Genomic DNA, 22999 nt, shown 5'->3' on the forward strand with positions numbered 1-22999 from the left:
GAGGGAAAGGGAGGAAGGGAGAGGGAGAGAGAGAGGAAGGGAAGAAGGAAGGCAGGAAGGAAGACAGAAGGGAAGGAGGGAAAGAGGAAGGGAAAAAGGAGGGAAGGGAAGGAGGGAGGGAAAAGAAGGGAAGAAGGGATGGAGGGAAAGAGGAAAGGAGGAAAAGAAGGAGGGGAGGAGGGAGGGAGAGAGGAAGGAAGAAAAAAATTAATTTGTTTTCAAATTTTATGGAAAAATATAGATTTTTAATCATATCACAACCTTAGACATGATATGGAATAGTGAATAGAGCTGATCTTGAATGCAAGAAGATTTGTATTCAAGGCTTGCCTGGGACACAGACTGACTGGCGATTCTGGGCTAGTCATTTAACATCTCTGTCCTCCAGGCAACTCTCTAAGAGTATACATTTTAGAGAAGAAGCCAATCTAAATAGATAGATAGAGGGCTTTCCTCACCTAGAAGCTCCTTCTACCTAGAAAATCATAAATCTAGGCTCTCTTCCTATTTCTATCACCACATAGAACTGAGAAAACACCAGTTTAAAGAAAGCCTAGCAAGGGACCAGCTAAGCAAAGACATTTCAAGTATATTTAAGGATTAAAAAAGCAGAAAAAAAATAAGCAGAGAAAAAATGGGAAAGACGTGCACAGGCTTTGGAAGCAAAATTTCCTCATCCTGAAGGACAGAGGAGCCACCATATTTGTGCTGTGAAATCACAGTTCCAAATGTGCTTATAAGTAGAAATGTCACTAAAGAGAACAAATACAGGAAAAGCAACTAGATTAGACTTTGTGTACACAGAGGAGATTTGTACCAGAGGTGAGAGCATTGAAGGTACTGATTGGCAAGCTATCTGAAGGACAGGAGATACCTAGGGCATCGAAAACAATATCAGATATGATTTACACTGGAAAAAAATAAAAAGACAAATGAGAAAATATCAGTAACTACCAACCAATGTGCCTCCTTTCTTATCTACATACGATTGAATAGGGTCATCTCCATGCACATTAAAGGGATCTCCCTTCTTTCCTAACAATATCTGCAGGTCACCGAGCAGGCTTTCACATGCAGCCCATCTCTTCACTATTACAAATGAAAGACGTAGACAATGTAAGATCCTAGTGTCCTGGTTGTTTCCTGATTATAAATAAAGCAATTGCTTAAGAGTAGATAAGTTTTAAGAGTTCTCATCTAATAAACCGTCTCCAGAAAGAAAGAAAAAAAGATATGAGCTTGTTTGAAAGTTAGAGCCACAGACAACTTCATGATCAGAAATATCAGGGGAGGAATAAAACAGGGAGATAAAAGTTTGCCACCGTTAAATCCTTTAAATGTTCTGGTTTGTACTATTTTCACCAAGCTCTAGAATGCTGCAGAGCTTCCTGAAAAAGATCTAGAATCACTCCAAAGGGTCTGACCTGATCATCAATCCAGAAAAAACTAGATGAATGAAGAGTGTCCATTGCCTAGATTATGATAAGCAGTTAGGAGGACTATACGTATACAGACACATATACATACTTATCCACAATACACAAATCAATATAAAGTATGTTTTTATTTTTATATATACTCATACACACAAACATATATATATATATATACACACATGTACACACATGCATATGAGTATATAGACCGGTATTATACATGTGTACACATACAAAGAAGCTTTTATGCACACATACACACTCATACACACAGATGGACAACAAATCGGATCCAGAATTCAGTGGTAGGAGGACAGTAAGCTGGATTATCTTCAGAAAGATACAAAACCCCTTTAATGACCCAAGATTCCCCCCCAAATTCCTATCCTTTAAAAAGATAATACCATTATTCCAATGTGTTCCATGAAATACTATACTCTCTAAGAAATTAAAAATAACTCACACACAGACTAAGCAATGGAGAGCCACATGATGGGCATAAGCTATTTTATATAGCAAATTAAAATCTTGACAAAGAACTAGTGGAAAATACGTGAGGTTTTTGGCCAAAATGAGATAACAGTGGGTCAATCTACTTGAATGGTCTGGAAAGAGAAGACTCTAGATGTGCTGGAGAACCTCCCTGTGACAAATTTATAGAAAACTAGGGACAACAGTCAGTGGTATTGTGACGCTCAAATAAGGAAATAGACGCAAAGCCTTTTGCAAACCTAAAAGCATCATGGAAATGCCCATTATTGACGATGATGATGATGATGATGATGATTTCATTCCCTGAGCCTTGTACTTTACTCTTGTCAAACTCAAGTAATGTATGTAGAGCAAAACAGGAATATACTAAATGTTCTCCAGAAAAATCCACACATACTCACATGTACATATATGTGTCTGCTTTTGCCAATTTTATAATGTTACAACATGATAAATTACACTTTATATTGCTATGAATACTTTCTTCAGTCTAGCCAATAAATACAATGATAAATCAATGATTTGTAATGATCGCTGAGTTCCTGAGGTGTAGATATTCACATTGAAAACTAACCATTCCTTCCAATGTTAGAGCTAGCTCTGGCTACTGAGTCACAGCACGGGCAGCCATGGGTGGCTTGCAATCTGAATTACTGGTGGGAATATCCAAATCAATGAGACTGCAAATGCATTTGAGTATTGAGGAAAGGTATATAGATACACTTTGATTAAATTCTTAAGGATCAGGTAAAACAATGCTAGAGAAGAATATGAACTCCTTGAGCCCAGAGAGGTTTCATTTTTGTATTTATATCCCGAGTACCTAATATAGAACAGTGCACATAGTAGTACTGTAGGTTCTTTATAATATATAAATATATAAATTTATTTATTTATTGATGAGGCAATTGGGGTTAAGGGACTTGCCCAGGGTCATACAGCTGGGAAGTGTTAAGTGTCTGAGGTGAAATTTGAACTCAGATCCTCCTGACTTCAGGGCTGGTGCTCTATCCATGGTACCACCCAGCTGCCCCTATTTATTCTATTTATTGAAGCGAATAGTTGAATTAGTGAGGGAGCTTCACTATGGGGCCAAGGTTAAAAGAAAGAGGCCATTAGCCAAACCACATGGTCACGAGCTCTCACTATTGTGGGGGGACTGCTCTAAAACCCTGGCTGGACAATGGCATCCTGGAAGTCCCAGACCAGGATTTCTCAGAATAGCCTCTGCCTGGGCTGAGCCAAACACAGGCTCTCCATGTGGAATCCAGTCAGGCATGGAGAACCCAAGGCAAAACCAAGAATGCTGTCACAGGAAATGCACAGGAAAACTCCCTGTCAGGGAATCCCGGTCCGAGCGCTTTCTTCTAAGTTTACCTGATTGAGAGAAGTTGAGTTTCCTCTGCAGGGCTGGGAATGAATGGCTTATCATCAGTCACTTGAGTCTCCAAGAAGTATTGGCCCGTCCTCCCAGGGTGTCCTTCAAAGCAAGCATTTCCTCATTGGGGTTTTTAAGGCATTCTTCTCACTAGCTTTTTGTATTTCCTTTTGCACCACTCTCAGTTCTTTTCCTAATTTTCCCCTCTCTCTCATACTTAACTTTCAAAATCCCTTTTTGGGACCTTCCATGGCTTGAACCAAATCCTTATTTTTCTTGGAGGCTCTGGATGTGGGAGCTTTGACTTAGTTATCTTCTTCCAAGTGTGTGTTTTGATCTTTCTTGTCACCATAGTAACATTCTATGGTCAGACACTTTTTTGTTGTCTGCTCCTTTTCTTAGCCTTTTACTCAGCTTTTAACTCTTTGTTAGAGTCAGGCTCCGGTTCCAGGGTGGGGGGGGGGGGGGCACTGTCCCAAGCTATTTTCAGGGCTTCTTCTATTGACTTGACCACAAGCCCTCTTTTCTACCCTGGAACTGTTAGGAGTGTCCCAGCCTCTCTGTAGCTGTAAGATCCAGCTAAGGCAATGGAGTCCAGCTTCTCTGGTTGGGGCCAGGAATAAGGCTGAGGCTGGGGCTGCCCTGGGATTGCACGTTGGACTCCCATCCTGTTTCCACGAACCTTTTCCACTGACCTAAGTTTACTCTGGCTGTAAAATGTTCTTCTCTCTCTTTTGGGGTCTTCTGACATTAAAATATCTTCAGAGTCATTATTTAAAGACATTTGGAGTAGTTTGGGGAAAAGTTGGGGCAGTTCCTGCCTTTACTCCTCCATCTTGGCTCCACTTCCCCTCATTGAGGCTTAATAGGAAGGTTGGATTCCCAGGTGTTTGTATTCTTGTCTCTGGGGATTGAAATATCACTCAACACTTGGAGGCACGTGTGGGGAAGAGAAGCAGACCTTCAAGAATTTCTAAAACCTTTGCAGCTAGATTAATTGGCAGTCAAATCATGGACTAGGGGCAGGTCTCTCTGAGAAATTTTTTTTTTAAAGTTTGCTAATCTTTTAGACTTCTTTCACTATTTGGCCTCTAAATACCCTTTACCTTTTCACTTCCAAGTCTTTCATTAAGTTATCCCCTACACCTAAACCTCTTTTCTACTTCTCTTTATCTGTTGAATCTCATCTCAATTTGAATTCCACTTAAAATGTCTTATTTGTTCTCTAGAATGTAAATTCATTTAGTCAGGAAATGTCTGGCTTAAGTTTTATATTTTCCTCAGCACCTGGGGCAGTATTTTTAAATCCCAGAGGAGGCACTCAGTAAATATGCATCAATATGGTTTTGTTACACATTTAAGTTCTCCTAAACCTGGGATGCAACAGCCCCAAGGGAATGGAACAGAGGGTGGATCAGATTGGTGGTGGGGAAGTAGTGAAAGGTCTGCAACATGAGGCTCTGCCGTCATTGTGGACAGCTCCTGAAGCAACACTGACCTTTCTGTCCTCACACTGTGGCTTTTGAAAAAGATTAGAGAAAGAGGCACACAGGTAAGGTGGAGGGCTCTGCTACCCAGACAGACCACTCTCTGTGCCCTGCAAACTCAGAGAATATTCCCTCAGTCCACTCAGGCCATCCTGGCTTCCTTTTTAAAAAAAATTATTTTAACAGATATTTTATTTTTATATCACTTTCATCTCCAAATATATCCTCCCCCTTCCCCTACCTAGGAAGCCATCCTTCTCACAAAGAATAAAATTGAGAGAGAAAAAAAAGTTCAATAAAACCAACACATCAACATATACATAATGTTCCATACACATAAGTCTCCTCCTCTACAAAGAGAAGAATGAAGTACATTTTCTCAACTCTCCTCTGACCTCAGCCTTGGTCATGATCATTCGGCAAGGCTCAGTTTCTCTTTTGGATCTTGCATCAACATGGTTGTAGTCATCGTATATGTGTTTCCTGCGTTGCTTACTTCAGACCTTTTTATCAGTTCATCTAAATCATGCCACACTTCTTTGAATCCTCCTCATTCATCATTTCTTGTAGTGTCGTAATATCCCATTGTGTTTGGGGCAGAGTAAATGGAGCACTGGATTGTACCTGTCTTCAATGGTAAATGAATATGGAGGATGTGCTATGTCTTCACAGGATTGAAAAAGTATTCTTAATCACTCCTGTGAAGACAGCTGGGAGTGCGGGAGCTACGACATCAGTGGGTCTGGTATCAGGAAGACCTGCCTTTAAATGCCTCAGACACTTACTGTGTGACCTTGGGCGGGTCACTTAACCTGTCTTCCTCAGTTCCTTCAACTAAAAAGATGGGGATAATAACAGTACCTATATCATAGGCTTGTAGGGGATCAAATAATATAATATTTGTAAAAGCACTTGGTGAAGTACCTATACAAATATTTATTCCATTTCTCCTTCTGAATTATGGGCAAATAGTAATTTTGAGATAGATGCTTCAGGGTCAGCAACATCCTCATCAGTGGGAATCAGCAGTAATTGAATCAGTTGCTGGTTGCCCAGAAGGAATTGTTCTTTACAGCTATACCCTTTCCAGGGGAAAAATAATCTCTCTCTCTCTCTCTGTATATATATATATATATATATATATATATATATATATATATATATATATATATATATATATATCAGATAGATATAGATAGATATTTAGGAGAAAAAAGAGAGATTAAGTAAAGGTATCAGGCAGCAGACAGAAGGAAAGGCAGATGGGAGGATGAGTTGTACAGGATTGGCTGGCCAGAAAATATGGACCTTGTTGCTTAGACAGTATAGGTTGAGATGAGAGTGAAATGAACTCAAAAGTCCCCCATGTATGCTGGAAGTCTTTCCATTCTAGGAGAGTGTAATAAGAACCGTAGGTCACTGTTTCACACTTTAGGGTTTGTCACTGTGTGCTTATGATTCTTTTGTGGAAGAGGAAGTGAATAAATAAATGCCCTCTCCCTGATACTACTTTGTACATGGAGTAACTTTTCTCTTTGGGGTTTTATTAAGGGCCACCTAAACATGAACCACATATAAGCTCTGTTTCCGAAGTTTTCCTGGCCTAATTCCAGGTGAGTGCACAATGAGTCAGAGAAGATGAGAAAAGTCGGAACCCCTCTCTGTGGGTCAGGTTCCCTTAGCTGGCATGAGTCCTGAGCCAGAACCCCTGGTAAGAGAGGGCTAATCTCCAACTTGTGTCCTATTTTATGTGTAGTGTTTCAGTTCAATAATCTTTCACCAACAGCACGTAAAGTTTTTGTTCATTCTTTCTAAATAAAGGATCCACTGAGCAGTAATCCTTTAGACAGCTAGACCAAAGTTTCTTAAATTATGGTTGGGACCTCATATGGGGTCTTGTAACTAAATGTGGAGGTTGTGGAATCATGATTTATTATCAGGAAATGTTTGGTTTGTGTCCCTATTTTGTATAACTACACACGGGTTCCAGAAGAATGTCTTGGGCAAAAAGGGGCCCCAAGTGGGCAAAGTTTAGGAAGCCCTGATCCAGACAATAGCTCTGGGTACTGTTCCTCAGGAAGGAGGGAGTGCTGGGGAGTGGGGAGAGCGCATGGAAGTAGAGATCTAGGAGTTACTTTGGGATCTGTATTCTGTACACTGACAGTGGTGGTGTGTCAGTGCCTTACATTCATCCAGCCCAGTCTTGGGTTCCCACAAGTGGGTCCAATCAAATTAAGGTACAAGGGGATACAAAATAGAAACAGAAGATTCATCGAGACATTGCTCCCTGAAAAGTTCTATTCCATCCAGCAAACACTCTTTAAATGTTTCCTATAAATAAAACGCCATCCTGAAGAGGCAGGATATGAACGCAATACCATGTTTCCCTCAAAGAGATTATGTGCATCTCCATGGCCAAGCAAAGAACGCACAGCGTTGCAACATTAAGAGACAGGCAGTCCTAGTGACACAGGCGATCACAAAGGACTCTTGGAGGAGGTGCCTTAGCTGCACTTGGAGGGCAGCTGGGTCTTTAGAAGGTGGGGGTGACGGGGGAGCGCTCTCCAGGGCCGGGGGACAACGTGTGCAAAGGCGCCAATGTCTCACACAAGGGCTGGGAGTCTGTCCGGATGTGGAGGGATATGGAAGAGCAGGTTGGGATGGAGCACACAATGAGATGGTGTGAAAGCCATCTACGAAGCCCATCTCCTTGGAGCAAACTGGCTCTGGCTTCCCGGCTTTGGATCAGCGTTGCCCTCCTCGCGGTTGGATCTTCCCCAAGAGCAGCCCGACTCCCCGGTTCTGCTCATTGCCTGCCTGGTGTCTGTGCCCGGTAAGCAGCCAGCCGCCTCTCCAGGACCACACAGGTAGAAGGGCTGGGTTGCAGCAGGGTCTCGCACACAGTGGCTCCCTCCTGCCCAGGTGGAGTCCTGTTATGCCTCCCTCTAATCTCTGAGCTGCTTCCCCAAGATCCAGGCTGCCCCTGCTGCCCCGCTGGCACCGAGAATGGGCCGCTGTGGCTGAGCCCTGGCATCTGGCCAGGGATGGCCCTCAGCTGAGGGACGGTTCTTGGTAATCTCAGGCCTCTGCGAGGTGGCTCCCTGGCTTGGATGCGGCCCCACTAAGGCAGATCCAGACCCCACTTACGCAGGGCTTATTGCTGTCTTCCCATGAGTCACGCCCGGGCTTAACCAGAGTGGAAGGAGCTTTTTGGCTTTGTCCTGACATTAGAAGGGTATTGACAGAACAGTAAGGCTATCAGGCTTGGCGAGCGCCCAGGCCCCCTTTTCCTAGCATATATTTCCACAAACTGCTTTCTAAATTACTGCTCTTCTTGGGAAATCCTTACCGCAGCCTGTTAGCACCCAGTGGGTGTGTCCTTTGAGGAGCCTTAACTTTATAATCAGATGCACTAATTAATGAGTCACCCCTTAGGTAATAACCCCCCAGAAGCACAAGTTCTCATCAGGTTCTTAAGAGGCTCTTCCTTCAATACTTTGAAAATGAGCAATTTCAGTAGCATGAAGACTCTTCACCAAAGCAGATCGCAAACTCGGGCATTTAGCAGATGCTATTTAAAGAGCAGCCATGGTGGACTGACCAGTTGAGTCCTGGAAGCTGGTGCGGTGACATGAGTCCTGACGGAGTTCCCACTCTGTTGCCAGGAGAGCCTGGGATCACTGCGTCTTCACACTGAAAACCTGAATGAACGAGGGTGAATGATAAAGCATTTATCAAAGGCTTCCAGTGTTCCAATGTGGGGAGCCTGGCAGCCCGGTGCTGAAGGGGAGAGAGTGTGGGTGCAGGAGAGGTTTGGGGATCCTTCAGAAGGTACTACTCATGGTCTGGCAGCAAGATCAATAGTCAGGACGATATGATGCGGTCCCTAAAGGGAGATCTGAGTCACGTTGGAGGGAGGTGAATTAAAACAAGATGGCGCTCATGAAGGGAACCCTTCTGGAATCCCCAGGAGTGCCCGGGGTAGTCCACATGAGGGTGGAACATGAGCCTCCAGAGTAAAAATACCCAGTGCTCACGGTACAGTGGCTGCAGGGCCACCTACACTAGAAGTTCCCTGAGGGAAGGGTTATCCTCGCCTCTTTTGCATCTCCGGGGCTTAACACAGAGCCTGACACATAGTAGGTGTTGATAAATATATATGATCAGTAAATAAATGATGACTGACTGACTTGGGACTTTGTTCTCTCTCCCGTCCGCCTCCTGCCCACCGCATCCCCAAGTGCTCGGTGCAGCCTGACCGTCCATGATTCCTGGCTCACCTCGCTTTGTCACCAGGAGGACAAAGTCCTCTGACAGGGAGTCAAGGGAAGAAGTGCAATCTGGGGTCCTGGGACGCAGCAAATCCACCCGGCCTCCTTTCAAGATGGGGTCCCTGGGCTCAAGTCCTGGAATGATGGTAGCAAGCTCAACTAGCTTGCAGATTCACTTAGAAAGCCATTAATCCGTATTATCTCGATTGCATTATGTTGCCTTTTTGGTTCAATATTTCCCACTTATATATAAATCTGATTCAGGCCATATTCAGGTTTTTTTCTGCAGCCACTTTGACACTTCTGCTCTAGAACACAATTGAGGCATGGGTAGAAATGTTGGCTTTTTAATTCTCAGTGGGGACAGAGCTTTTGCGCCGAGACTTGGGACTGACTTTTAAAATGGGGCCAGATGTCTGTAAGTGGAGATTACCTATGGCCTAGTTAAAGAATCTCAAATAAAAAAGGACTTTGCAAATGCTTCTCTGCTGAAGACATACTGGGGCCAGCAGTTTATAGAGGGACTACTGGACCTAATTAACATCCTTTTAATGAGTATTTCTTGGGTGTAATTAGCTGGATTTAACTGATTAGGAAGGGAAAAGGTATCATTTGGAGAAAGAGTGTTCAGGCTTTTTCCACAGCTGCAGTCTGGGTGGGCCTGGCACATAGGATCATAAAATGCCAAGGTTCAGGGCACCTGGGATCTTCTTAGGGTCCTCTTGGCCCTGATGGCTGGGAGCAGGTAAACCAGTCGCACTCGCTTCCTCTGATCCTATGTCCAGGATTCTTATGTCTCCATTAAGGACACTGTGATTATGGTTCATGGGGTTGGGGACGGGGAAAGCGAAGAGGAAATGAATGATACAGTCTGGACAGTCGGTCAGTTACGAAGATGGCTGAAAAGTAGGGAGTCCAGAGAAACTTGGGTGGGAGAGGAGACATTCTGGAAATAGGCTTCAGCAGAGACAGTCACCGATTAGTCAGGCAACAAACATGATTAAGGGCCTACTGTGTGCTAAGTACCCAGCTAAGGGCTAGGAAGATAAAGAAAGCTTTGACATGTTGAGCCAATATTAGTTAGCTACTATATAAAGCTTTGTACTCCAGGCTTTTGAGGAAAATCAGGTGATAATCTTGGTCGCCTGTTACAGTATTTCCAAATGAGAATGTAAATAGTTTCATGTCTAAATTGTGTGGGAGGTAAAACAGCTAAGAGGAGACTGATGTCCTTAAGATGCCACCTGAGCTTCTCTTAGGTCTTATTTCTGAATCTTACACAAACTTTTTTTTTTTTACTAGACTGGAGAATCTATCTTTGATTCTTTATTTTAACTTTTAATTTATTTTGAGTTTTAGGAAACTTTTAATGTGCTTTATATATTGAGGAAAGAGTCAATATTTAGATAGCGAGGAGAAAGAAAGTTGATCAGACTTCAAAACTTATTATTTTCCTACTGCAGTGGAAGAGAAGAGGATTTGGAATCCTGCTCTTCTGCTGCGACTGAGAACAAGTCATACAACCTCTCTGGGTCTTACCTTCCCCATGGGAAAAAAAATGGAGAGGGTTGGGCTGGATCACTTTTTAAGTGTCCCTCCAACTCTACTAGCCCAAAGCTCTTCTTCACAAGGTAATTCTAACAGTCAAAAAAATATAACAAAAGAGGCTTTGAAAAGTTCAAAGTGCTTCTTAAATTCAAGTTCTAGTGAGAGATTTTAAAATCAACATAAGAAGAAGAAATTACTTCCTAAAAAGTAGAATGTCCAGAAATGGATTGGGCAGCTTTAGACAGTAGTGAGTTTCCAGTCATAGGTTGGATGACAGTGGATCAAGAATTCTCTAGGGCAGATTCAGCCTTTAGGGAGCAGTTAATTCGATGGCCCCTGAAGTCCCTCCTAATGCTCAGATTTCTATTGGTTCACAATTCAGGAAGTTTCTAGTTTCCCAGAAATTAACACTTTTCTTTCTTTCTCTCTCTCTCTCTCTCTCTCTCTCTCTCTCTCTCTCTCTCTCTCTCTCTCTCTCTCTCTCTCTCTCTCTTTTAGAGAAACTTAAAATGGTAAATTTTAAACACACGCATGGGTAATTTCCCCAAAATTGACGCTTGCAAAACCTTCTATTCTAACTTTTCCCTCCTTCTCTCCACCCCATCCTCTAGATGTCAGGTAGTCCAATACATGTAAAATATGGAAAATTAACACATTTCTAAGTAATCTTTTTACTCATTGTTGGCGATGGGAAGTGGCGTTTGTGTGTGTTTGAATTCGATTTCAATTCAGTTTTACAAAGTATGCCATTTTTCCATGATCTCAAATTTCCTTTCTTTTGGCACACATCAAACACTTCATTATCTGATCCCCTTGCTTGCAAACATATCCATTTATAAAGAAATCAAGAGAATAATTGAGGCAGGACTTACCTTTTTCTGTCCTTCATCAGTGACCATTATCATGGCAGACAGCTCCAGGCTATCAATAGGAAGAAACAAAATTTTCTAAATTCAATAAGGGAATGTAACTCTAGCACTGATGTGTCACAGTGCAGACCAAGAAAAAGAAAGAAGCTGTTTGTGTACGTGAAGATCCTTTCTCTCCCCACACAATGAAGTCTTTGGGAATGCTCTTTTATTTGAAATATCGCTTTTGGCTCTTCCCCAGTCAAGATAATTTCACTCCCAATTTATTTCTTTTTGACATAGTTGAGGGCAGAAAATAAATTAAAGGACATTGAATCATGAGTTCCTAGTCTAGAACAATGGACCCTCCATATACTATCTCTCGTGTGTTTGTGGATCCAAACAAAACTGCTCGTGCTCTGACCGAGGCAGAATTCCCCCCCACCCCACCCCGAGCACCATTTGGGGAATTATCCATGGGACAACAGAGACAGCACCTTGGACTGACCTCTGTGGCTATTTGAGCTTTGGAACGACCTCAGGATAATTTACACATTGTGGGGAATACAAGCAACAGCTGCACCTGTACAACTGGCAAGGGGCAGAATAGGGTGGAACTCACCAGTGACACGGTGGCTTATTGTCCAAAATAAGAAATGTGATTATACTTGGCTAGTAACCCAGATCCTTATCACGGCAGGGAACACAGTTTGTTCTCTATTGTTCCCAGGTGGATACTTCACAGACTTCTCGAGACCTTTGAGATGAAATTCAGGGGTTTCCAAATTCTGTTCCACTGAATCGTGGTCTTCTGGCAATGAAGTGGGTTCTGTGAGAAAATGTTAATGCTAGCTCATTTCCCCCTCTAATGTTTATTATCCCCCCTCTTAATGTTTATTAAGCATGAATTTATTCAGGCATCAAAAATGCTTACACTATGCAATAATTTTTTTTTCCAGCATGAAAATAGGTTTTCTTCCATTTTACTACAAAATGTCCTCAATATTCAACTCTAATGATAGTTAGGAAAACAGAAGGTAGAAGGGGAAAAGATGATCCCATCTCATTTGACATATGAGAAAACTGAGACCCATGAAGTGACCATCGTTTTATAGGCAACAAAAATTAGGATCCAGATCTTCTAACTTCAAATCCACTTCCCACCGAATATTCCTATTTCTTAAACATCCACAGGTTCTTCCCATCCCCAAATCTTGTGGATCCTGCCAATATATTTTCATCCCATGATACTCCAGTGATAGCAATTCAACTGAATTCAACATATCTTTATGAATTACGTGCCGTGTTCAAGCCATACCAGCTGCTAGGGACATGAAAGGAAAAGAGATCCTGCTCTTGAGGAGCTTCCATTCTATGGAGGGGACAGGAAGTGTGCAAAAGGGAATACCATGATCCAAACTTGAAGCACCGAGTTACAGGCAGGAGCCGGGAGCTGTTGTACAAGGCTGTGCACGTAGCTAGTGGGAGAATTGAGATTAGACTCCATGCTTGCGCACTTAAATGGAACACAACCATTGTTTCCATGGCGACTTGCACATATCAGATATTTATTGTTCAGTGAATAAACGAATGACTTGTCATTCTTCATCCAAAACAGTTTCTCCCTCCCCCGTTGCATGCTGATCTTTATAGATGTTTCACAAATCCTTTTATAATCTAATCGACTAAGTGGGTGACTGTTTCGTTGTTTGTAAGCTGGTTTTTTAAGAAAGGCAGGGCTGCAGAGCGGGCTACAGGCAGTAGACATTAAGTACAATCTCATTTTCTCCGTTCTGTTACAATCAGGAAAAGGCACCATTTACAGTCAGTCATCAAAGAAACATGGCTGCACTTGCCACCCTAAGGTAGGAGGACGTTGTGGATTTAGAGTCAGCAATTCTGGCTTTTTTACCTGTGAAAGTTTAAACAAGTCATGCTCCTCTAGGCCTCAGTTTCCCCATCTGCAAAATGAGGGAGGTTGGTTTAAATCAGAGCTTAAACACAGCCTATGGGGAGGTATAGCCTGAACCTAATTAAAAAGTGATTAGGAAATATTTAACCAAATAAATAAAAATACAATAAAACATTTTATTATTAAAACTTTAAAACCAAGTCAACGTTGGCTCGGCAGGGTCCTCGTGTTTACCGGTCTGTTTTCATCTGAGTTGGACCCCATTGGAATAGATGATGATCCTGAAGCTTACTTTCAGCTGCTAACCCTGACATCACCTGAGGCTTGGGGGCAGGCCTGATTCCAGCAGGGAACCTTTTGGATCAAGTTCGACACAGAAACTAAATGAGGAGCATGATTAGGTGTGGGTCATTTAGCAGTTACAACAGGTAACTTAGCCAGAGCTTAGCAGGGATATCCACCGAGGATATTCCAGCCCTTAACTCAGGGGACAGAACAGCCATTTATGCCTGCAGGTGACCAGGAGGCCAGATCATATGACCAGGAAGTTGGGTCAAGGCCCAGTTTGAGCCTTAGTGCCCTGAGCCAATCAGGGACGTCTTGTACACAAAGCCTTGTAACCTTTCAGTAAAAAACCCGCCCGACTGGTAGGGGTGAGGAGGCTGGGACATTCCCCTGACCACAACTCAGCAGATCCTGGTGATTCACCGGACCCAGACATGCAGCCTAATTTTGTCCTGAGATCCAGTCTCCGTCATATTAATTGCTGTTTGGAGATTTCCCACAAAATGACATGTAGGTGTCTTAAAATCCAAACAGAATTCATTAGAATTTCTTCTAACCAAGTCCTCTCCCAGTCGGGGCTTCCTCCTCTTCTTGGAATGATCTCCTTCCTCACCTCTGCCTCTTGGAAGCTCCACTTTCCTCAAAGAGTCCACTTGCTATCATCAAATCTCTGCCGGCCCCCTCGGCTGCTGGTCATTTGTCCTTCAGAGTGACCTGGTATCTGCATTTATGAATATGTATATTGTCTCTCCCCTTAGAATATGGGTTCATTGAGGGCAGAGACTGGGGCTAAGTGTGCAATGATGCATCTTTTCACTTTTGTCTTTGTTTACCCAGTTTTAGCACAGTTCCTGGCATATGGCAAGCACTTAATTATTTTTCCCTTTAATGCAGCAGCCTGATTGTGGTTGATAATGGGGATTGCTTTTCAGACATGGAGGAGTGGATGCAGAAATCCCCCACAGCCCTGAAGTTCTCTGCTTCTAGGAGAGATTTCTCACCCAGGGCTGACCAACAAAGGGATTTTCCCCCTGCGCTGTCATCAGAAGCCACTAAAATGAAGGCCCATGAACCTAACTTCCATTCTGATGAACTTAATATGCTCCCCAAACACTAAACGTTTGTTCCCCGACGTCATCCCCGAGACGACTTTGGCTATTCCTTCGGACTTTTTACTATTCCCTCCAAAGAGAGAGGGTGGAAACCTCCCATCTACAAATGTAGCAACATCTTGACGGCCTCTGCCTGATAGGGATCACTCTCCCCCCTTCCCCCCCCCCCCCATCCAATTGATGACTTAACTACAATGACTTGCTATTTTCTCCTTGCTCGGGATGCTCCATTTCTGCTCCTTTGTCCCCCTGGTCCCTCATGCCTGGAATGCTCTTCCTCCCTCGCCATCACCTAAGACCACAGCACACCTTCTGCAGGAGACTTCACCTCCCCCCCATCTGAGCTCCCCTCCCTTCTGCTCGGTTAATCTCTTGTGTCCAGAACAAGTCAGCCAACACTGGCTAAGTGCCTACCGTGGTCAGCCACTATCCCGCGCCCTGGCGATACAAGGAAAGGCAAAAGGCAGTCCCTGTAAACAGCATTTACTGTTCATCTACTCCATTAGAATATAAGCTACTAGAGAGCAGGACTGGGCTTGGTCTGTTTCTTTGTTTTTGTTTTTTCTTTGTATTTACAGTACTTAGCTCTGTGCCTCATTAATAAATGCTTTGGGATTGAGTCTCTTTTAAATTAAAGCTTTTTATTTGCAAAACATATGCAGGAGTAATTTTTCAAGTGACTCCTGCATTCTGTTCCAAGTTTTTCCCTCCCCCCCACCTCCTCCCCTAGATGGCAGGTAGTCCCATACATGTTAAATATGTTAACGTATATCTTAAATACAATATATGTATACATATTTATACAGTTATCTTGCTGCACAAGAAAAATCATACCAAGACTTAAGAAAGCAGATTAACAATGAACTTTAATTTATAGTCTTGGGAAATGACATGATAACCAATAGTCAACCTATCTGCCATAGTCGGACTCCAATCTGTTGCCTCTCTATCCACTCTATCAAACTGCCTCTTGATGGGAAGAATCTAATTATTCAGTGTGAGTTTCCTTGGGGCACATTTAATCCATATAGACTCTCCCAAAGAATGGAACTGGCCATATGACATTGAGAAAAGTAATTTCATCACCATGAGCTCCAACTTCTTCATCTGCAAAGTTTAGGGGGATAGAATGAAGGCGTGATAGACGCTCTAGAATAAGCTCTAGAGTATGAGAGTTATGTGTTTTTCTCATAATAGGGATAAGAATACCAAAGAAACAGCATTAAAAACCTCAATTAAATTGTTCACCGAGTGCTGAAGCACAAGGTCTTGGGCTTGAGGTTCAGTGCAGGTCTAAAAATGGACAAGAACACTTCTTACTCTTAAAGAGTTTACATTCTAACAGGGGAAATAAGAGATGGAAAAAAATCCCACAGTACAGAACTCATTCTCTTTCGCCTTCAACTCTTCATTTTTCCAAATTTCCTTGTGACACTGAGGGCACCATTTTCCCCAATCATCCAAGTCTGCAACCTCAGTTCCATCCTCCACTTGTCACTCATTCATCAAGTTCATTGCCAGATCTTGTAATTTCTATCTTCACAACGTCTCTTGTGTATGTCTCCTTGTCTCCACTCACATAGCCACCATCCTAGCTCAAAACTTCATTATCTCCTTGGGACAATTGCTGTAGCGTTCTTATCGTTCTCCCCACATCTTCCATTTGGGAATTATTTTTCAGCCATGGCTTGTGCTAGAGCCCCATGCTAAAATCCTGTGATTTCCCACTAATAAAGATCGAAACCAACGGATTTGTCATTGAACCACTCAGTGGTCAATGTGATTTTTCAAAAGTACAGGTTTGACCATGTCACACTCTTTCTCCACAAATGTGGTGGCTCCCTATTGCTTCCAGCATCAGATACAAAATCCTCTGTTTGGCATTTGGGGTCTTTCACAACAGGTTTCTTCCTGTGTTGCCAAATTTATGTTACTCTTGCCTACTTCCCGTTCCTCACACAGAAAACTCCATCTCCTGCCTGATTCCATGCCTTTTCTCCAGCTGTACCTCCCTGGCTCAGAATATATCCTCTTTTCTAGAAATCTCTAATCTCTAACACATTGTCCAACGAATTCCTTTCTATCTCCAATGAGAAACTGAGTCATCTTTTCATTTAGCCATATCTTCCTTTTTGTCCCATGGCTTGATGTATTGCAAGAATATCAATATTGGTCACTTCGTTGGATAAAAATAGCTATTTTGAGTGCTGGTTAAGACTCGTAGCAAGTATAACAATGGCACAGTCCTTAACGTCTTCTGCACTCTTTTTTTTTTTTATTCTATCATTATGGGTACAGGACCACAAAGGGGGCTCTTAGGATTTAAGGGCCACCTTTGATTATATAATTTTATGGATTGCCAAGAATAAAGAGTCTACCAATCATCAACCCAATATGTGTTCCAGGTGAATCTCTGTGAACTTCGGACAGTTGAACTGGAAAAAGACTCGACTCCAAATCTTTTTAGCTTCAAAGAATTGGCTAGAACTTAGACTCCAGAGGCAGAGTTTCCAAGAGTCCAGAACTGCCTCTATCCCATGATGAGGCACTGACATAGGCTTTGGTGTTAGCTTGGTAAGCTTCTAAAGGAACTAATTTCCATGGTTTTAGTTACTCACCTGGCAAGATCTGCTCCATTATGCAATCTCAGAATAGATACAATTAGAAAGGAACAGAAGCCAATACAACTCCCAAATGAAATCCAACTAAAAATATATGTGGAAAGCAAAGCCTGATACATACTCTCAGGCTACTTCTAGATTGACAAAGTTAAATCTGGAAGGAATCTTACAAATCAGATGATATTTGATATCAGATGATATATTACTGCTATAGGTCAGAGGGCATTCTTCATCAGGTTAAAGTTGAAAACTTAAAAAATATTGATTTTGGGAAGATGGCTCAAAATTACTTTACAGCATGACCAGACTAATCCATAAGTTCTATCATATCAACCAATATTCCTTCTTGTCTCTTCTAGTTGAAATTTAACATGACAGCACCTCATTTAACTGATATTTGGAAGGGATTGATTTATTTTAGGTAAATCAAACTGTTTCTAGCTCTTCTAGATACCTAAACTTAAAAAAAAAAAAAACAAATCCCAAACTGGCTACACATAATTTACCAAACTAGGTACCCCAAAGAAGAAGAATATAGGAAAAATAATAGTAAAAAGGAGACTAAATCTGAGAAAGGAGACAATATGAAAAACACATAGATTCGGATATTCATATGCAAGTGCACAAAGCACGAGTAATGATTAAGGTGATTTAGATTCTAATCTGAGGGAGGAAAATTGACCTCATAGATATTACTGGACTTGGTGGGATAGGGGACTCTGAAAAGTATAGTAAACATGGTCATATTGATAGATGTTGAAAAGGCATTTTGCCAACGTCTAAGAACAAGCATTATATATAATGGAGGAAAATTAGAGACTTTCCCAATAAAAGCAGGAGTAAAGCAAGGCTATTCATTATAATATGACTATTAAAGATAAAAGTTAGGAATGCTAGGAATGACAGTAAAGCCAGAGATTGAGGGAATGAGCATAATAATCAAGGAGAAAACAAAATTATTGCTTTTGCAGATGATATGGTTTACTTAGAAAATTTTAAAGAGTTAATTAAAATTAATCAAAACAATTCAACAATGTTGCAAGACACAAAACAAATGCACATACATCAGAGAAATTCCGCTCAAAATAACAATATTCATGACATATTTAGGAACTGATTTACTGAGACACATACAAGAACTATGTGGGTCCAAATACAAAACGCTGAGGAAATAGACAAACTGAATGAATTGGAGAAATATTGTCATGGGTGGGTTGAACCAATAAAACTAACAACACTCTCTATATAATCTAATTTATTCAGTGTTGTGCCAATCAAACCTCCCAAGGATTATTCTGAAAAGAGAATACTAAAGTTCATATGGAGACATAAATGATCAAGAACCTAAAGGGAAATAATGAAATATAATGGGAGAGACAAGGAGGGCCACATGATTAGATCTTAAACTATGCTACAAAGCAGTAATCATTAAAATGATTTGTACTGGGTAGAAGGAGTGAGGGAGGTCAATTAGTGGAACAGACTTGGTGCACAACATACAGAAGTAAAGGACCATAGGAGCATAGTGTTTAATAAGTGCACAATCCTGCAGTTACTGGGATGGATTGTTTGTAAAAAACTGCTGGGAAAATTGAACGGCAATCTGGCAGGAGTTAAGGACAGATATACACCATAAGTCAATATAAACTCCAAATGGACAAATGACTTAAGACATAAAAGGCAGCATCATATACAGTTAGATCAAGGAAGAAATTGCATTTCAGATCTATGGATGAGAAGGAGCTCATGACTAATTTAAAGTTTGGAAGGGATTACAGAAGATAAAATGCACTGTTTTGATTATGTAATTTTTTTGCACAAATAAAACTAATAATTAAAATTAGAAAGAAAACTATTGGAGAAAAAACTCTTTGTAGAAAGTTTCTTTGATAAGGGTCTCAATATCCAAGACACAAGGAACTGATTTAAATTTATAGGACCAAGAGCTATTTTCCAATGGATAAATGGTCAAAGTTATGAATAGGAAGTTTTCAAAGGAAGGAATACAAACTATCAATAAATAGAAGAAAAATGCTCCAGTTCATTAATAATAGAGGAATGCAAGTCAGAGCAACCTTGAGGTTCCATCTCCCTCTTGTTGGATTGGCAGTTGACAGAAATATGACAAATGTTAGATGGGCTGAAGAAAATCAGGCCCGTTAATGCACTGTTGAACTTATGGATTAGTCTGGTCATGCTGGAAAGTAATGTTGAGCCATCTTCCCAAAATCAACAAATTGTGACTATCCTTTGGTCCAGAGACGCCACCACTAGATTTATATCCCAAATGTATCAAAGAAAAAGACAAAATGGATCTCAACCCCTTTTTGTTATGGCAAAGAAAGTTGAAACTAAGGGGAGAGGTAACCATTACTTGGGAATGGCTAAATTAATGGATGTGAGGGAATATTCTTGCACAATTAAAAATGACAAAAAAGGATGAATTCAGAAAATCCTGGGAAGACTTGAGACAAATTGCTATGGAGTTAACACAGAACCAGGAAAGCAAGTTTTATAAGAACCACAACCATATTTGTGAAGACAAATGCCTTTGAAATACTTCAGAATTCTAATCAACACAATGACTGATTGCAATTGTAGGGGACTAATCATGATGCATGCTGCCCTCCCATCGAGACAGGTAACAGACCTAGGATGCAGAAGGAGACATTTTTGGACAAAGCTAATGAGGGAGTCTGTTTTGCATGACTGTTCTTATCTGTCTCAAGAATTTTGCTTTATTTTTTTCCCCAGGAGGTGAAGCAGATTAGAGAAATCAAATGCTTATTAATTGAAAAAAAAAAAAGAAAATTTAAAAAGTTTTTGACCAAAGCTATTGCTATAATTTCCCATCACTAGAGCAAAGAAAAAAAAAAGCTGGAGTGTGAGGAGTCAGGGGGCTCCTTCCTAAGGCTTCAGGCTAACATACCAGCAGCGTGACCAAGAGTGGAAAGCTTCTCAGCTTGATCCAGTGCTGAATCCTGCTGAATATCTCCTTCTGCTCTATGACTGTGTCAAGCTTCTGTTGTTTAACAAAACTCTGGCTCGGATGGTTCTAATTTGGAAGACTTTCACTATGATGGGATAGTCCATTCCAGTCTTGCTCAAGACGCCGAGACCACACGAGGAGGAGTTCTTTGGACCCGACGTTCTGGATGGCCATTCTCCAGCCAACGGTTTTTGTGTCTTGTCGAGACGATGTTGGTAGGCGAGCCCAATCTCTTTATTGTTTGGGTCCAGGTCTGGGGGCTTGCCAGACCAGCAGAGCTGGAATTTGAAGCAAGCTATAAGTCCTGTGGTCCTCCCATTAGGCCATATTGCCAGGGTTGGGGCGGGGGGTTAGAAAAAGGACAGCAAGTTGAAGGCAGTAAAGAGGGGACCATTAAGGAGTCAGGAAGACAAATTCAATTACATTCAGATACTTCTTAGCCATCTGACCCTTGTCCTTTAACTGCTGCCTCAGTTTCCTCCTCCACAAAGGAAGACTAATAGTAGCAGAGGCTGTTGTAGAGATAAAATGAAATAATGCTTTGCAAAATGGAAGCCACTGTATAAATATTATTATTATTAATGTCAGCGTTGTGCTATGATCCAAAATAAAAGCTCAGGAGTACAGTGTTAGGTTGTCTTAAGAGAACCAGAATCCAGAACGAGGGAGCTGATAACACCCTTGACCTCTGCCCTTTTCGGGTATGGGGGTCACATCTCACAGAAGACCCCTAGTTGGAAAGCATGCAGGAGGGTAATAGAATCATGTCATACAAGGTGAGCTGAAGGAACTGGGCACGATCAGTCCAGAGATTTAGGAGCAACAGGATTACTATTAGCAAGCATCTGGAAAGCTGGCATGCAAGGGGATGGAACTCGTTCTGCTCAGCCCCAGGCAGAGCATCACAAGAGACACTGAATGGAAGGGGAAAACTTGCTAGCAGGTTTCCACAAGTAGAATGGGTCGCTTTGGGAGGCACTGGGCTCCCCCTCACTCTCCCTCAGCAAGTGGAGGATGGCTTGGAATTAGATTTAGATCCGAGTCTTCCAATCCCACACCTCTGACCTCTCTTCAATTCCTGGCCAGTTTGTAATGTGTAAAAAGCCTTCTCTGGAGTTTGCAGCTAAGATCCAGATAGATGGACGGCTTGATGTTTGATCTCGGGGTAAACAACATCCATTTTCCCTTCATCAAATATTAGATAAAAGTGTCCAGTGTCACAGAAACAGAGAGCCATGTACATTGACTGGCAGATCCCATAGGAACCTTTGTTTCAATCTTAGATGTGCTACTATCTCTTTGTTGACTAATTCCTCAGTTGACATATTGTTGATTACTTAAGGATCAAAGTCTATCAAAGGTTTCACGTGTGGACATATGCACCCTGTAAGTAACTGTCATGTGCTGGAACATGTCCACATTTGGAAGAAAAAAAGCTTGAATATTTGATATTTGTACTTTCATTGCAAAGGTTAAAAGTTAATTTGTCACGTTTTGTACATTATTCGAAGTATTTTCAGACCAAATTGTTACCCGAGCCTAATTCCCTGATAAGAAATGCAAAACATTTCACAAACCAAAAAATAATGAGAAGTCACCAAGTTCTTCATAACCAGTAACAGCCCCAAAGGTAAATAGTTTACTCCCTTGAATCCAAAGACTTCGCTCCTGAACTTGTTAAATGTTCTTCCTGCCTTTAGAAATCAGAATATGGAGGCAGCTAAGTGGTGCAGTGGATGGAGCACCAGCCCTGAAGTCAGGAGGACCTGGGACACTTAACATTTCCCAGCTGTGTGACCCTGGACAAGTCACTTAGCCCCAGTTGGCTCAGCCAAAAAAAAAAAAAAAAAAATCAGAATATGTCTAAAGACTGGCTTTTCTATGTAATCCAAGTTGCTCTTTTCTCTGTTGGCATCTAGGTGAACTGGAGAAGTCATGTTGCCCTTAGAGAGGCAACAAAAAAGAAGCTGAGGTTAGAAAGCCAGCAAGCTTTCCCGGCACTGCTAAATATTTGTTTTAAGTGTAGCAAGCACATTTTAGGGCAGCCTCCATTTCCAGAATTCTTCCACTAGAGGCCTATTTCCTCACCTCATTAAGGTGTGGAGATGTTCCTGAATTCTTGAAGGCTAAGCTAATAAAGCACAATTCTGTCATGTTCTGCCAAGCTAAAAAGGCTTTGAATATAATCCCAGTGGCGTTGTTTCTGCAGTCTAGGATCGACTCCAGGACACGTTCATTACCAATAGGATGGCCATGAGGTTAATTAATTTTTTGGCCCATTGTAACTCACGAAATAAAAAATAGAAAATAATCTTATGTAATTTGCCTTCCATTTCCACAGTAAAAGTACTAAAAAGAGGAAAAGGAGGCAAAAAGTGCTAAAATAATCCTTTTTAGATTAGCTGTAGTTGCTCTCTCTTGTTGCTATTCTAAATATGAGATCTCTAATGATCACGGACTTAATGTTTTACTGGAGAACCTGAACCACACAAACACCGGTGTTCTTAATGAAGCACAAGCCAGAAGATGCATCTAAATGGAAGGAGGAGAAGTTGGCCAGACGGTTTCTTGGTCTGACCAAACACAATCAGAATCGTTTTGTAGGATACTGCCTGCCTGG

At 41.6% G+C, this 22999-nt stretch overlaps 1 long non-coding RNA gene across 1 annotated transcript; it reads right to left on the minus strand.

Annotated features, from left to right (window-relative positions):
* Positions 1-6984: 6984 nt before the first annotated feature.
* Positions 6985-12277, minus strand: LOC116419846. The gene is made up of 3 exons (XR_004230168.1): positions 12083-12277; positions 11485-11533; positions 6985-8494 (listed from the first exon to the last, which is right to left on the minus strand). It is a non-coding gene; the product is annotated as an uncharacterized LOC116419846 (long non-coding RNA).
* Positions 12278-22999: the final 10722 nt, after the last annotated feature.

This window comes from Sarcophilus harrisii, chromosome 6, assembly GCF_902635505.1.
Source record: "Sarcophilus harrisii chromosome 6, mSarHar1.11, whole genome shotgun sequence".
NCBI lineage: Eukaryota > Metazoa > Chordata > Mammalia > Dasyuromorphia > Dasyuridae > Sarcophilus > Sarcophilus harrisii.